Source organism: Pteropus medius, unplaced genomic scaffold, assembly GCF_902729225.1.
Source record: "Pteropus medius unplaced genomic scaffold, Ma_sr-lr_union100, whole genome shotgun sequence".
NCBI lineage: Eukaryota > Metazoa > Chordata > Mammalia > Chiroptera > Pteropodidae > Pteropus > Pteropus medius.
The window spans coordinates 2,054,068-2,067,068 of NW_024349796.1; positions in this window are offsets into that span (position 1 = coordinate 2,054,068).

The window sequence follows — 13,001 nt, forward strand, 5'->3', positions numbered from 1 at the left end:
CCAATGTAAAAGACTAGATTAGAGAGACACCAAAGGTAGAGGGAAAGGGCAGGGGGGCAAAGGGGCGTTCCCCACCTGGTTTGGTATGAGTCATGTCTCAGCCTCAGTTTCTAATCACTAGCTTCTCAGAAAGGAAAGTCAGTGAGAACAATATGGGAAATGTTTGCCTCAAATGATGCCATTACATCTCAAAGTTTTTATAGTACTTAGAGGGAATAAATGAGAAGCTGAGTCAGAATGTAAAGGGGTTCTGAACAGGCCTCCCCAAGATGTGCCACTTGGGCATGTGGATTATTTTGAACCCTGCAGGTTCAGAAAATACTTCTGCCTCTCCTTTAACTATCTAGAAGAACCTAAATTGGAGTCCTTGACCATAACAAGAGTTCTTACCAGTGATGAATTTCTATGACCTGTCTACAGGGCAGAGCTAACTTCTAATTACAGAACGTCTGCTTTTCTTATCATCCTGCAATGACCTTCCTCCCCTCTGAAGCCCATGCAGCTTACTTCATTCCTGAGCTTAGAATGCCATGCATACCTCTTCTTACCTTTCTGTCTCTGAACCTTTCATGTATGCAGACCTTCCATATATACATATCTAATTAAATTTGGTTATTTTCTTTTGATAATCTGTCTCATGTCAATTTGACTATTAGACCAGCTGGGAAAACCTAAAAAGGTAAAGGAAAATTTCTTTCTCCTTCACCCCGCAATAGCAATAATGAAAAGAACTAAGTGAGACTCCAAGTCATTCATTCATCTATTAAGTAAATTTTTTTGAGCCCTTATTATATATTGGGCACTGTTCTAGATACTGGTGATACAGTAACAAACAGAAAAGACACTCCTGCCATAACTGAGCATATGTTCCAGAAAAAAAAGAAAGGCAATAAACCAATGATTAAGTAAATAGACGGCCCTTGAACAACACAGGTTTGAGCTGTGTGGATCCATTTATACGTGGATTTTTTCAATAAATATTCAGTTATTCCTCTATATCTCCAAATTTCACATCTGCAATTCAACCAACCATGAATCGAAACAGGATGTTTGATCCACACTTGTACATCTGTGGATGCAGAAAACAGACTGTATACATTCTTCTACACCATTGTACACACGGGACTTCAGCATCTGTGGATTTGGGTATCCACTGGGCATCTGGAAACAACCTCCTGCAGATACTGAGAGACAACTGTATATCACATGTCACAAAGTAATTACAGCTATGGAGAACAATAAAGCAGGAAGTAGGAAAGGTAAGTAGAGTGCGTAGGGATTGCAGGAGGTGTTAGTATTTACGTAGAATGATCAGGAAAGGCCTATCTAATAAAATAAGATTTAACCAAAAGCTTGAAGAAGATTCTAGTTCCACATGGAAGGAGAATGGAAGTCGCCACCACAAGTATTAAGGTAAACAAACTAAAAAATCAACTGTTCTTGGATCCAAGGCAGATCCAAGAGAGGAAGGATACAGGGCAAACTGCTGCGTTCGTGACTGGAGAGGCAGACAGGCAAATACCCTAGAGCAGAGACTCAAACAGAAAATGCTGCAGGAAAAAGTGCCTGGGTGTGAAAACCTGAAATGTAATGAATGAATTGCCAGAAGCTCAGCATGAACAAGTCTGAGAGTTAAAAACTACAGGGGGACCCAGTCAGAGGGGAACCCCACATTATTTTGTCATATTTAACTCTATGAACTTGACAAGGTTTCCACAGTAAATATCATTTAAAAAATTTCCTCTTGCTTCTGGTAAGAGGAGTAAAGGAACCATTCGGAAATATGCTAGAGCAGAGGTCCACAACCTTTTTGGCACCCATGAGAATCCAATGTCTGATGATCTGAGGTGGAGCTGAGGCAGTGATGCTGGCTCTGGGGAGCAGCTGCAAATACAGATGAAGCTTCGCTTGCTCACCTGTTGCTCACCTCCTGCTGTGCAGCTGGTTCCTATTTCTGCAGTCTGAGACTTGGGGACCCCTGGGCTAGAGCACTCTGTTCTTCTTAACATGTCCTGCCTTCAGGGGAAACTATTTAGCTTGAGCCTAACCTGCTGGGGTTTTATTGGAGCCTAACTGAACTTGGGAAGAGAAATACTTGACTCCAGCCTATTCTAACCACCTGTCCCACCTATAGGGGGACAAAAAAACTGACAAACACTTGTAAAGTTCACAGTTCAGAGGCATAAGCTCGCTAAAACAAGAGGCCCTCGCCTGCTGTTCCTGAAAAAGCAAGCTATCATGCTGTGAATTACCTGTAGATAGAGGTGGCCTCTAAAAGCTGGAGACTTTAGTCCTACAACCACAAGGAATTTAACGGCCAACAGCCCAAATGCACTTAGAAGAGGACACCAAGCTCCAGATGAGAAACCAGCACCTGCTATCACCTTGACTGCAGACTTGTCCTAGGCAGAAAATCCAGTTAAACCATGCCCAGCCACCTGATCCACAGAAACTGTGAGATAATAAATGTATGTTGTTTAAGCTATTAAGTAATCAATGGTAATTTTTTTATGTAGCACTGGAAAACTAAAACATCTCATAATTCAGTAATAAAATAAACAATTTAACTTCTTTTAATCAGAAAAATATTTAAGATATTTCACAAAAGAAGACATACATAAACACATGAAAAGATGTTCGGTATCATTAGGTATTAGGGAAATGCAGATTAAAACAACAAATAGATTATCATCACATGCCCACACAACACCAAATTTTGTTTTTTAAAAAAAATGTAGATTAACTGGGAATGTGTGCATGTAAAATGTTACAACCACTTTGGATATGGTTTGATGGTTTCTGACAGAGTTAAACATGTACCTATTTATAATCAGGCGATTCCACTCTTATATCTAGTCAAGAGAAATGAAAACATATATCCACAAAAAGATTTGTACATAAATGTTCATAGAAGGTTTATTCACAATTGTAAATTAAATTAAAAAATTAAAATATCCATTAATAAAGGAATAGATTGTAAAAATTGCGAAAGAATACTCGGCAATAAAAAAGTTACATGCTACTGATGCATACAAAAAGATGAATGAATCTCAAACACACTGTATTGGGCAAAGAAGCCAGACATCAAAGAGTTTATACTGTGTAATTTCTTACACATGAAATTCAATAATAGGTGGAACAAATCTATGGTGATGAAATCAAAATCATAGTTGCCTACAGAGGAGGAAAGACAAACTGAAAGTCATACAAGAGAATTTTGAAGAGTGATGGAAATGTTTTATGTCTTGATTGGGCTATATAGGTAAACACATTTGACAAAACATTTGCCTATAAGTACACTGTACTTGAAATTTTAAAAATATTTAAGAAAAGTATGAAAGGAAGAAGAGGTAATAAGGAATTAGAACCAATGAGTATCAATGATTGTTGAAGTTTTGTTGAAAAATAAAACCAGGAAATGAGAAAGTAGCCAGAGCATGATGTGGGGACTAATGAGGGATATTTTTCAAATTTAGGAAAAGAGCAACATATTTGTATGCTGATTGCAATGCTCCAGTAGAGGGGGGAAATCAATAATGCAGAAGAGAAAGGGAGATTAGCTGGGATGATGTCCTTGAGTGGGCGAGAGAGAAGGGGATCTAGTGCCCAAATGGAAGGATTGGCTTTAGACAGAAACACAGTTCATCCGAAGTAGCAGGAGAAAAGCCAGGGAATTAGTACAGAATGAGGGAGAGAATGGTGTGGGGCCCAGAGCACTGGTTTTGGAGTCAGTAGTCCAGAGTTTCTGCAATCAACACTTACTAGATTGAAAAAGTAATTCCTGCCCTACTTTCCTCACAAGAAGGTAGTGCGGATTTAAGAAGACTAAGCTTGTAAAATAATCACGCCTATACAAATAGAGCTTGCTACAAAGATGATAATGAATGACAAGACTTGCGCCAAAGCAGAGTAGATTGGCTTATGAGGTCATGGGTTCCACATCTTAGATCCCTTTGGTGTGTGGGACGTTGGACTAGGTGCTTTCTTAGACACCTTACCCATCTTGGCTATAAACATGAGCGTCCACATGTCTCTTAGAGATCCTGATTACATTTCATTTGGATATATGCCTAGAAGGGGGATTGTTAGATCATATGGGACACATATTTCTAATTTTTTGAAGAACCTCCATATTGTTTTCCATAGTGGCTGAACCAATTTACATTCCCACTAAGAGTTCACAAGGGTTCTCTTTTCTCCACGTCTTCATCAACATTTGTTTTCGATAATAGTCATCTTAAAAGGTGTGAGGTGATATTTCATGGTGATTTTATTTGTATTTCCCTGATGATTATTAGTGTTGAGTACTTTTTCCATTGACCATTTGTAGGTCTTCTTTGGAAAAATGTCTATACAGGTCTTTCGCCCATTTTTTTTTTATCATTTTATTTTTTTTTTTGCCATTGAGTAGTATGAGTTCCTTTTCCTTTTTGTATATTAACTCCTCCCTTATCGGATATATGGCTTGCAAATATTTTCTCCTATTCCATATGTTGCCTTTTCATTTTGCTGCACACAACCTAAGTGTCCACTGACGGATGAATGGATGAAGAAAATGTGGATAAAGACTGGATATATACAAAATATATATATATACAATGAAATATTAGTCATAACAAAGGAAGAAATCCTGCTATTTGTGACATTGTAGATGAAGCCAGAGGACATTATGCTAAATGAACTAAGCTAGACACAGAAAGACAAATGCTGTATGTTCTCACTAATGTGTGGAATTTTTAAAAAGTGGAGAGTGGAGCAATGGGAGAAACGGAGAGATATTGGCCAAAGGGCACAGATTTATAGCTATAAAATGAATAGAGATCTGATGGATAGCATGGCGATAATAGTTAATAATACCATATCGTATCCTTAAAGTTGTTGAGAATAGATCTTACATAATCTTACTACACACACAAGAAATGGTATTATGTGAGTTGATGGATATGTTAATGAACTTGACTGTGGTAATCATTTCACAATGTATACATATATTAAATCATCACACTGTACATTTTAAAAAATTAAAAATAAATTTTTTAAAAGGATAGAATTTGAAATTTTTTTAAAAAGTAAATAAGATACCTTATCAAAAAATGAACAACAGCACGGCCTACATGGCAAAATGATGTAAGAGTGTGGTGTGGCCACTGTCCTTCTTGCAAGACATTGTTTCAAGTAGCCCTGCTCACGCTAGAAGATTTCAGGTTTTATATGTCATGGGATGAACATCAACTTGGGAGGCACCCATTCCTGCTTTGAATTTTGGCTCTGTCATCCATCAGCTATATGACCTTTAAAGAACTTTTGTTTCCTCATCTATAACATAAATAAACAAATGACTAAAACAACATACATATACATTTACAAATAAATGGAAATATACTAAATGTAAAACAAATAAATCCCCAAGTGTTGAAAGGATGAAATGGTATAATGTTTACAACGCGTCTAGATTAAGATACAGCACAATGAGACCTTAGCAGAATTCCTCTTAGTGGGTTATGATGGCAGATATGGGGGTCACCTGAGGACTGGGAAACTGATACAGAGGCAAAGAAAGATTAGCAGCACTACTCAAGACCCCGTTTGTATTCAAATTCAGTTCTCCGTGTAAACTGCAGAAAAGTAACTTATTGTGAGATGAAATCTCAATATTGGTGGGAAAAATATTCACAAAAAATATATAGTCTCCTATTCTCAGAGAACTTTCTCCATCTGCAGCCATACCCACCCCCAAATTTAACTCCATTAAAGTTTCTGTAAGTCCTTGTTAAAACTTGCATCTCTGAGAAGAAAATAAATTCTGAATGCTACCTCTGTTATAAATATCTTTCGACAATTTTCATTTATAAGAAGTAGCTTTATAAATATCTGTCTGAAAATAATTCTAGTCTTCCTGAGTAAGGAAGAGAGAAAGAAGCAAAACTGATCAATGTATGAATGTGAGTAGGTTTACTTTTTTGTCAGGGCTGAGTTGAGGGAAGTGTAAGTAGGTAGGAGAACTATGTTATTAGGAACTTGGGAAACCAGGTTTCTATTGGCCTCAGCATGGCTCTAAGCCAGGGGGATGCAGGTGTTTTCTGAAAAGGGCCAGATAGTAAATATTTTAGGCTTTGTGAGCTGCATATAACCTGGGTTATGACTATTTGACTCCACTTTGCAGCGTGGAAGCAGCCATAGACGATACAAAATGAATGGGTATGGCTGCATCCACTAAGAGCAGACAGTGAGCCTGGTCTAAGCTTCGCAAGGCCAAAGGTTGTTTCTGCAATGTGAGGCTTAGAATAGTGATGAAGAAGGCGAGGGACGTGAGCATTCATAAAGAGCTGAATATGTACCTGAAGCTCATACCTGTGATCGCCCCAAACTTGCACAACCATCTGAAAAGATTTTTACCCCTGGGGGAACCAGCCAGCCACTTTTCAAAAGGCACCTTGATGTTAGTGGCAGCGGCTTTGGAACTCAGACTGGTTTCCAAAGCCTAAATTCTTGCCATGACTCTAAAGTGGGGGATTCATCAAGCACAATTTTTAAAAGTAAGAATGACTATGAAACAACGAAGGAGATAAAACATGAGAGTGACTCAAGTCCCCGATAACACAGGTGTTTTGTAAGGAAGCTGGCTTTAAAACAAAATCACTTGGAGCAGGTGCTCTGTTACCTGGGCTATGCTCCACTCAAGGGTTCGGGACAAAAACACCTCCCAGCAAAGCCGCTGCTGGTTTGTGCCAAAGGAAGATAAGGATAGGCAACTCTGGGCAAAGTCAAGGGGACGTTCAGTATTTCCACTCCCCAGATGGGCATTGTCAGCACTGAGCTGATCAAGAAGGGAAGGTTTCGGTGGTGAGACGCTCACTTGGAAGAATGCACAAGGGGCCGACACGAGCATGAAATCGAAGGCACCAACTTTATTGCGGGGAGTGTTCTATTGAGGAGAGCAGCTTCTGCTTCTGCTTCTGCTCCCCTTCTGCTCCCCAGCGGACCTCATGGCTCCACATATGTCCGAGTGCAATAGTGGCCTTTATTGCGTGATACAATAAGCTGAAGTATGTTTACATATGTTAGGTGCAAGCGCCCTACTGCACCAATGCAACATTCTAAATACGGGGTCCTATTCCCAGCAGCGAGCCTGGATCACAGCCAGACCTGGGACTCGCCAGGCCTGGGACTCACAGACATGGTCTGTGTTCAAGGTCTGGTTTCCTTCCCAGTTTTCATTTCCCCTGTGAAAAGAAGCCAGTGACTGTTATCGGCTGCTTCGTCTCATTTTCGGTGGCCACCAGCTCTTTTATGCCGCTCTCCTCTGCTGAGACGACCCTGCAGAATTTAGGTTCCGGCTCCCTGAGTCATGACACAGCAAGACAACAATGACTTTGTATTAGTCAGTCATGACTGCGATCGCATCCAAATTTACTTTAAGTTCCATGCGATACCATCATTTTAAGTTATACTTGTGAAATTGAATACCTTAATGACCACCTAACAAATTTTCGTTGTCTTTTGCCTGGAAATAGCAGGCATCAGTGAGTAATTTCCTTCAGACCCAGGGACATGAGTGGGAGAGGCAGGGAAATACTGAAGAGAAAGAGGATGGATCACAGATGGAGAAGCCTGACTGCACTGACCCCATCTCTCCAGATGAGTGGGGACTGGGGAGTGGCCCCGAGCAGCCAGCACGCTGGGAGCTGCAGACACAGAGGAGACACCAGCAGCATCTCTCAGAGCCTGAGATCAACAACGACTTAGCTGAGGTCTAACTGAAGGCCCCTCCCTCTAGGACCTTGTGTACAAAGGAGGCGCTGGACTGACTCAAATGGTCTCTTCCAGACTTAACATCTTCCAGTCCTGCCTCAGGAGAATATGGGAATCTGGGTCACTTCCTGTGATGTCCTTCTGCCCCAGGACTACCACTGGCTTGCAGGAGATGTTTCCAGGTGCTGGCAGGGGGATGCAGAGAAGACCACGAGTCCCTTTATTGCCTGTGCCTTAACTTCTCGCCACCCGCCGACACAAGGCTGTACTAGCTAGAATTTTCCTTCAGGTTTGGAGGTCTCAGCTAGCAAGCTGGGAGTGGTCAAAACAACAAAACAAAACAAAAACCCACAGCATAGAACAGGGTGCAACTTAAATTTTAGCTATAGCATTCTGGAAATTTGCTCAGATATCCCCTTTCCCTCTGGGGATGTCTCTTTGACCAGCTTTTCTCCTCTGTCTCTGACCTGCTGCCTTGCTGCTGGGCCCTCTCCTGTGACTGTTCTCCTATGCCTAATCCTGCAAGTATTATTGGATTTGTCAGAGCTGTTCTTAGTGGTCCCAAATCTGTCTGCAAGTGTTTGGAGGCAGGCATCCATAACCGAGCCCATAGAGATGAGCCTCAGCCAACTCTTGTCCTTTGAGCAAAGGCCAAATGTTGAATAAAACTATCAATTACTGTATATCATTCCCGTAAGGTAATATGGCCATTCCCCTTTATCCACAGGGGACACGTTCCGAGACCCTCAGAGGATGCCTGAGACTGCAGATAGTACAGAACCTTATATATATTACATTTCTGCCTATACACACATACCTATGATAAAGTTTAATTTATAAATTAGACATAGTAAGAGATTAACTAATAACTAATCGTAAAGTAGAACAACTATAACAATATACTGTAATAAAACTTACAGTGTCTATTTCTCTCTCTCTCTCTCTCTCTCTCTCTCTCAAAATATCTGTACTCACTCCTCTTCTCCTTCCTGTGACGATGTGAGGTGACACAGTGCCCACGCGATGCGATGAAGTGAGGCGGAGACGCTGGACAAAGGGATGATTCACATCCCAGGTGGATCATGGAGGGACTGCAAGAGATCTTATCATGCTACTCCAAACAGTGTGCACTTATGAATTGTTTATTTCTGGAGCTTTCCATTTAATACTTTTGGACTGCAGCTGAGCGTGGGTAACTGAAATCACAGACAGCGAGCCTGTGGATAAGACGGGGCTACTGTACGAAGCACGGTCATGGTTAACGGTAAACTAGTCTGACCTAGAGGTTCCTGCTGCTAATGAAAATGGAAGTTGGAACAGTTGAGACTTCATTTATGACGAAGGACTCTCACATGTGTTATAAATGGATGTCTAGTATGCTAAAACATCTGCGATGGGGGGTGGGGTGGAGAAATGCCTTTTAAAGTAATTGATTTGACCACACTATGGTTCTAAGTAGAGGGGACTATATCCATAGACTTCACGATGATGAGCAGTTTGTCGAGGATTAAAGTCAGAATGACTAATTTAGGACAAGCTTAGAGAAGCAAGTCTTCCTCAGTTTCTTGACCTCATTTGTACTTCTGATCAAATGTCCAGTATGTGGTGGTGTTACCCGGATTCCGCAGTGATGAGGTCGTAGTTCTGCCATGTTCAGAGTATGTGACCTTGATATCTGCACCTAAAAAGAACAAAAGCACAAAAACAACAACAACAAAAAAAAAACCCCTCTCTTGATATTAAATGGAATCTGGGTTTTTGGTCTCTTGCTCACCAGATTCTAACAGTCGTTAAACACACCCCTTGCTCTACTAGCTTGGGGTCTGAGAGCGGAAGTTTGATTTTCCCGTTGGGAGCAGTAGAGGAAGGTGTGAGGATAGTAAAGGCCCCTGGGTAGAAATACATGTAGTTTCCCCAAGATTTATGGCATCCCCTACTTTCTACTCTACTCAAGATTGCTTGTATATAAATCTGGTGAAGAAATTTCCATCTTTGTTGACAAATACACCCCTGGAGGAATGGCCCACAGGAAAGCAATGCTCTCCTCCTCCATGGCTCCAGGCCATGCCCATCAATCCTGCTGCCAGTCCTGGCATTTGGGGCCCCAGAAATAATTAATTCCATCGAGAGAGTACATAGAATAAATAAGGGCTAAAATTAATCAAAATGTGACCAGGATTTCAATCAGGTGCACGGGACTTGACAAGAAGAATGTAAATGTTATTGCAAGTCACAGCAAACCTGTCAGCAAAGAAAACCCGAATCCGGAGGAACTGGCTCCTGTCAGAGAAGGCAGAAGCAGGAGAGGACTCGCAAGGCTGACAACGCGCAGAGTGGTCAGCCTGCTCCCACCTCTGCCAAGATTTTTCAGTGAGGGAAAAAATACCAAATCTTTAAATATGTGAGAAAAATTTTTTTTATTCTTAGAAATATATGTTATAATCTTTCAAGCTTACTTTTAGAGGGATCCATCTTTGAGGTCCCAGCCAAACATTCACCAGGAGAGAAATCGTAGCCATCACGAAAAGTACGTAACAGGTTTTACAGTGTTGCCTTTGCCTGTACTCACAGGAGGCGCTTGATACACGATTGTGAAATAAATGAATGGATTCAAGGACTTAATGAATCACAAAAAGCTCCTCAAGCATGGAACATTCCGTTAGGTTCTGTAGATAAGCTACCACCTCATTAGAATAACACACCACTCAAGCGAATGAAAAATATTAAGCTTGAGAATTAAAGCCCCTAGTTAAAATAAGGATAAACAGAGCTAGAAACTTGGGTACACAGATGCGCCCAAGTCTTAACAACCAGTTCGCGTCAATGCTCAACACGAGATAGTTTTGCTTCTTGTTCCCTGCTCATGCCCTGTTCAGGTGTGGCAGCCAGGAGACAGCACCTCGCAGCCCTCGGTTAACCACGCTGCCACCTAGACGCCAAGCCCCCACGGGCTGCGTCCAGCCAATCCCTGAGTGCGCTGAGAACCTGCTCTCAGAGGAATAAACTACAAACCAAAGAGAAGGGACGCCTCAGATGGCCGGCTTTGCTGGACCACTTCCGGGAGGCTTTGTCGTGCCTGCCTCAGAGGGGCAATCGCCTATGGCGCTTCCACCTCCCTGGTCTGCTCTCCCTTCATAAATCCCAACTTCTCTGACTCCCTTCCTAGTTTCCCTCCCTCAAGCATTTTCCCTGATGACATCCCTAAACATGTCATCCCATCTTGGCATCTGGGCTGACACACCAAGATGACATCCCTAAACATGTCATCCCATCTTGGCATCTGGGCTGACACACCAAGATTTTTGGGGGGTAGTGCAGCAGGCATAGCAGATGAGCCTTTTCTTTGACCCCTCCAAAATTAAGATAGCCATGTACCTAGCCTACCATAACCTCTGCTGTTCACGTAAAGAGATATCAGCTGATTTTAGATAAAGAACTATTGCTCTTAGGTAAATGCAGTTACAATATAATTATAAATATATAATTACATGTATAATATACGTATACAAAGCAGAAATTAAATTTACTTAAAGTAGAAAATATGAGCCCTAATACAAAAGAAAACATTTTTCATTTAAAAAGGTACAGCAATTCTGATCTTGGCTTGCTTACCCAATTCCAATTTCCTGATTGGCCCAGCCACTTATGGCTTAGGTTCTGACTCTCAAGACTTATTGCAATTGTTAAATTTGGAAAGAACAAATTTCAGGGAGATTCTTCTTCTAGGAGTACAGCCAATTCTGAAATAGAGCCCACCACCCACGCAACAGCTAGGCGTGTGTATGTGGCACGGAGACTTTTTAATACATTGACATTGCTGGGTTTATAGGATGCAAGGAAATATTCCAAGTGCCACCTCTCAAATAAAAACAAATCAAAGATGGGTAGAGTAGACCTTCATCTGAAACCTGAACAATTTTGGAATCAATTCCTTAAAAAAGGGAGGATTAGAGATGCTGCTCTCTGGAGGAGGAGCCTGCAACAGAAGGGACCACTGGACAGAGGCCCTTAGGGGACAGCCTTTGCCTGTGCAAACTCCATTCTCAACAGAGTAGCCAAGGAGGTCCCGTTGAAATATGAGTCAGAGCGTCTCTGCCCTCTGTTTAAAATCTTTCCCCGGCTGTGCGTCTCATTCACAATAAGAACGAACATCCTGTCTATGGCCCACGAGACCCTACATTATCCAATCTAGCTCCATGCAAACCACTCCCCACTACTTCCCGTCATATCTGCCATTGACTGTAGCTGCCCAGGAAAGCCTATTCTTGCCTCTCCTTGAATGCTGTATGGATCCCAAGGACCCTGCAGCTAGAGGCCGTTAGCTGGCTACAGTCCTTTCAGTGGTCTCTCTCTTGCTGAGGGTCTAAACTAGGAGGACACCACGTGTTCTTCAGTGGCTCAACCCCACAGCTACCAGAATTGGTCAGGCTGAATTAATCGAACTCGAATCAAGAGCATATATATCTTTACAGTCTAACCATACTCTTTTAGGTGTCGTATGTATTCGCTAAGTGAACTCACATAAATTCCACTTAATTGGGATGAAAGATTTTTTAATTATAAAAATATAAATTATTGACTATTTTTGAGAAATTAATTTGCATCTTTCTCTCATATTCGCATTCAAGAGCCTCAGGGTAACATTATGTTGACTAATAGAGGTGATTAGAAGAGAAATTAAGAGAAAAAATAGTTTTTTACGTTTACCCACATGTTTATGAATTCCAGTACTCTTCATTCCTTCCAAAAGATTTCTTTCTATTTGGTGCTGTTTCTATTCAGCCTGAGGAACTTCAGCTTTTTAAAAATTGTTTCATTTCACCTTCGTTTTGTTTTTAAATTAATAGAATTGAATTTTTAGAGCAGTTTAGGTTTACAAAAAAATTGGGAGTTCCCATAAACCCCTCCTCTCTCACCTCTATGTTCCGTTACTATATCTTACATTAATTCAATGCAGTTGTTAGAGACGATGAGCCGATATTGCTACGATACTATTAACAAAAGCCCACTGTTTACATGACTGTTTATTCTTTGTGTTGTACATTCTGTGGGTTTTGACAAACGTATAATGACAAATGTCCAGCATTATCGCTTTCTTACAGGACAGTGGGGTTCCCCTCTCGATGCATTGTCCAGGTTCTCGATGTCTCGAACAAAAAATTGAACAAGACACTGAAATACAGCAGAAAAAAAATATAGGAGGGAAAGCAAGGAGACAGGACACTTCCAGTCATGGAAGTGGGACCGAG